Source organism: Carassius auratus, chromosome 2 (genome assembly GCF_003368295.1).
Source record: "Carassius auratus strain Wakin chromosome 2, ASM336829v1, whole genome shotgun sequence".
Lineage (NCBI taxonomy): Eukaryota > Metazoa > Chordata > Actinopteri > Cypriniformes > Cyprinidae > Carassius > Carassius auratus.
In genome coordinates, this window is record NC_039244.1 from 5,729,126 (window position 1) to 5,733,879 (window position 4,754).

Sequence of the window (4,754 nt, forward strand, 5' to 3'; positions counted from 1 at the left end):
TGGGAAAGGAAACAGAATTCACATTATTAGAGGAGTTGTTACCGTCAGAATGATGTTGAAACGGACATTTCAAGTTGCTTTAAACAAATGGCCTTGTGTTCAGAGAGATCTTGGATGTATGAGCAGTCGAACTCATTTAAGTGTTTGAGTTTCTACATCTCGGCTATGTAAACAATATTTCATAATCCACAGATAATGTGTGGGACGATACTTTTTTTTCTTTTTCTGGCAGGCTCCTCGCTTCAAGGTGAAGTGTGTGATTCCTGCAGCTGGCATCAATGTTGGATGAGCCAATGTTTCTGTGTTGGGCCGCTTTAACAGATTCATGTGTTGATAGCCGCAGTGTTTACTACATTCAGGAAAAGCAACTTACACAGTTTTGCTGCATATTAGCTGAAAATGGAGAAATTAAACACATCATCTTGAAATAATTCATGGTGATCCAAGCGTGAAGCACTGATCAGATAAAGCTTGTAGCCATGAATTATTAGTGTCATGGAGCACTATTATTTTTGTTATAAAAAGAATGTATATAATTATAAGAAGCTTATGATTTAGATTAACATTTTGTAATTACATTTTTTTGCAGGCATGTACTAGACTGTACTAATTTATACAGTTTTTGGACGTCTAAAAAACTTTTAGTTCCAATCAACTGCTGATGCAGTGTAATAAATAAAATATGTCATGCACCAATAGATGCTCTGCAGTGAATGGGTGCCGTCAAAACAAGAGTCCAAACAGCTGATAAAAACATCACAATAATCACAAGTAACCCACACCACTCCAGTCCATCAGTTAATGTCTTGTGATGTTGAAAAGATGTTTTTAATTAAGAATCTTTGCTTTTTAAAGTCTGTACCTGCTTTTATAAAGTCCATCTCCTGTTCTTATCCTCACATCGAAATCCACAGACAATCTGTTTTGGCTTGTAAGAGGTGCTTGATCTGTGCATATTTCTCTCCTGATTCAAATGAGACTTCTTCTTTAATACTGGAGAAGGCAGTATAATGGATAGAAGATCATATTTTAGCTGGAAGCAACGGTTTCTGAGCTATTGCTTTAATTGTTAGTTTTTAAACCTTGCTGCTCCTGGTGTATCATTTTATTTATAAAGAACAGCATGAACATCCTTCAAAACATCCCAGAAGAAAGAAAGTCCAGTTTGGACTGACATGAGGGCAAGTCAATTACATTTTGGGTGAAGTAATGATCTAAAAAGGCCTCAGTAATCCTATAAATCGTTTTCACTGCTGGAGAGCAGACAACATTATTCAAACATCATCTCATGGGCTATCAGAATCCCAAAATATTAGCACTCATCTCGCATTTAAAGTGGGCATACTCACATTCAGAACTGCTCGATCATCAGAGCGGTTGGGCAGTTGAACACAGTAATTATGGTTAATGAGTGTATGATTATATGATATTGATTTGTTCAGTGTGCCTGAATTTATATATATGTCCTCAAGATTCAGTAATGCCCGCTTTTTTGTTGCCTTCTGCATTGTTATTTTTTCTTTCAATCGAATACCAAAAGAATGACATAATAATATACTGTGTAAAATCTCAAATTTTATTATTTAAATATTGCATTTTTTTAAAAATGAAGAAAATGAAAATTAAAAACAACTAAAATTATGATGATGGAAAATAAGCTTAAAGATGAGCTTTCGGTGTATGGGGAAAATATTCTGAACAACAAAGTCAGTAAATGTCATTTTTGAGTGTAGATAGGATAGTGAAGTTAGGGTTTTGAGTCCCAGCAACTTGGTAAATGGTATTAGATCACAGGAACATTCTTTTAAGCTCTTGTTTTCTTCCTTGCCATTTGTCTGACAAATATAGCTCACAGTTGGTTCATTACACAATCTACAGTAAATTGTGTCACGCACATTCATGACATGAATCTGGCACAATGTTTTAAAAATCAATTTAGCCATGCACTCAGTCCTAACACTGGTATCCTTTGGAAGACAAGTAGTTGATGATGTGTAGGCATGGAAGTGTTAATGTGGGGGCGGTCATTATTTCTATTTTATTATTATAAGGTGACAGAAGTGCAGAACGAGTCTTTTTGCAGCCTACTTTCAATGAATAATGGTTTTGGACTTTGTTAAGAAGTTGTGCAAATGTTTTCACAGAATACTGAACTTTTTATCACAAAAAATCAATTAAAATTCAGTTCATTGGATGAGTATTGTCCTTTGGTTATCCATAAAGACCATGGTTGCATCACATAAAACACTAAAGCAGTTTATCCAAAGGCAAGCAGCCACTAGAAATGCATTCAACTATAAGTGTGTGATCAGAAGAATATGCAAATTGCAGTATATGTTATCATTAGTGGGTTGTTTCATACTAATTTGCGAAACTGTGTACTGGAGTTCACATGAACCAAACCTATTAAAACAGACCTTTTTAACTTCAGTAAAGTGCTTTCGCACCAACAAATGAATCAAACTCTGACGTCAGTCTGACTGGGATCACAACAGAAAGGTGAGAAAGTGGCCTAATGCTCAGTCACTCTGAGTTTGAAATTAGAGTTCGTCTTTCTGCAAGACTTATACTTGCGAAGTGTCAGAATGCATATAAAATGAAAATGTTCTGTCTGGTTTCAGTGCAGAAGCATCTCCTAATGAGCATGCTGTGCTGAATGCAGCCGTTTCACTTAGACTGATGAATCAGCCTCAAATAAACACGTCCATCCGTCCTTACAGCACCTCCGTTCTGATATCTGCATATGTCATCTGTGATTATAATTTTACATTTAGAGAAGACAGATACAGTCGGCCTAAAAAATAGTTGCTCCTGCAAAGCAATAAGACTTCTGCATCCCAGAATTCTGTGTGATATGTCATTACTATCTTATTTTGCTTGGAGTTGTTCATTCATTACGAACCAGTACCTCATGAGTCTTTTGAGGTCATATATGAGTTTGTTGTTATTTGTTTGTGAAATGAATAAAAGAGGATCAAGTATTTTGATTCAAAAGAACCAGCTCATACAGTAAGTGTCTTTTTTTTTTTTTTTTTTTTGTGAATCCGACTGCACTGTTTGCACCGTATGTTTTTGATTCACTAAAAAGAACTGGCTCAAAAGAGTCATTTGATGGTGAATCTGAAGCTTTATAGTGCCATATAAATGTAATTCACTAAAAGGAAACTAGTTATGCTGTACTAGTTAGGTTGTTGATTTACTTTAAAAAAAAAGGCTCAGTCAATTGTTGTGAATTGGAAACTTTTTATTTTGCTGTCTATACTTTTTAATTCACCAAAAGGAACCAGCTCATGAGAGTCATTTTTCATTATCGAACACTAGTTAAGGAACTAAACTAAAGGAACCATTTTTACTTTTTTTTATTACATCCCAACCCTGGATGATGATTATGGTCTTAATCATTTCTCATCAAATTATTGTAAAGCGAAACAATTGGGGCTGCTAAATAATTTTTTACACTCTTTCTTTATGTCAAATGATTATTTCTGTTATATTACAGAAAAACTGTTTATAAAATACAGAATTTTATAAACAATTGAAGCTTTTTGAACTTCCCAAGCTATAAATGAGCAACAGACAAGTACCTCTAGCTCAACTATGGCTTTTAAAACCCACTTTATTGTTTTCATTTTCAGTCTGGGTTTTTGAAAACTGTCTGTCATCAACATTCGGTGGCCTCTCCTTATTTGACGTAACCTGTTGAACACTCAAGATAATAGTTTAAAATGTGCTGTGTGGATGGTAAAATACTTTGTCCGATAGTTTAATATGCAAAGGCAGCTATAAGCATGACATTCTTATTTTAACTTCCTGAAGAGTGCAAGCAGCTTTCACAACACTGCTCTGTTTGACTCGACAAGTTTGCAACAACTTTAAATGTTTCACCAGTATTAAACAGATTCGATTTGCCTTGTCTGCTTGGTTAAAGCACAGGTACTGTGTATGTTTCTCTGATGTCATTAACTCCAGCAGCTCCAGAGTTATGGCTTAAAACCAGTAGGGTTCAGAGGTGAGCATCTATGCACAAAGATGGGGATCTTCAAATCATATACTTCAGTGGAGTAATGATTTCTCCAGGTATGATGGCTCTGCTTGCATTCTACTGTCCAGAAGGTTTATTTGTGGAACAATATATATACTACTATTTTTGAAAACTAGTAGCTAGTGTTCCATTCCCAACATTGGCGAAGAGCCAGTGTGTCAGTTTTATTCCAATCATGAGCATTATATCCTCCTGTCAACACTGGCTCTATGGCTGTTGAACCGCTGACTGATGGCCATCTGTGATGTGTCAAAAGCACCAAATTAACCCACACAGATAGCAGTGATCACTCTAGTGTACCGTCCCAATGGTTTTATGTGTGTGTTGTTCAGGATTCAGGGTTGTTGTTGTTGTGAAGCCGTGTGGACACTTTCTCCTTATCTGTGGTAAAAACACATATACTTGTTTATTTGGGTTTTATTTAGGTGTCATGAACAAGAATGATCAGTAAATTGAAGTATAATGTCTTAAGTTTTTCAAATCTTTTATATTCCCCCATGTTAGTCATGGATTCTTGGGCCAAACTGTTTAGTTTTCATGACTACTTCCCACCTTCTCTTTGGCCTTTAGAATTAAACAGGCTATTTCTGCTGTTGTGCCTTATTGACTGTGTAAACACTTTTCACATTGCAGGCTTTGCTGCTTTTCCTCCTAAATTGCCAGGGTTTCAAAATAATAAATTCTAAATAATTAGTCAGCCTCAACAACTGAC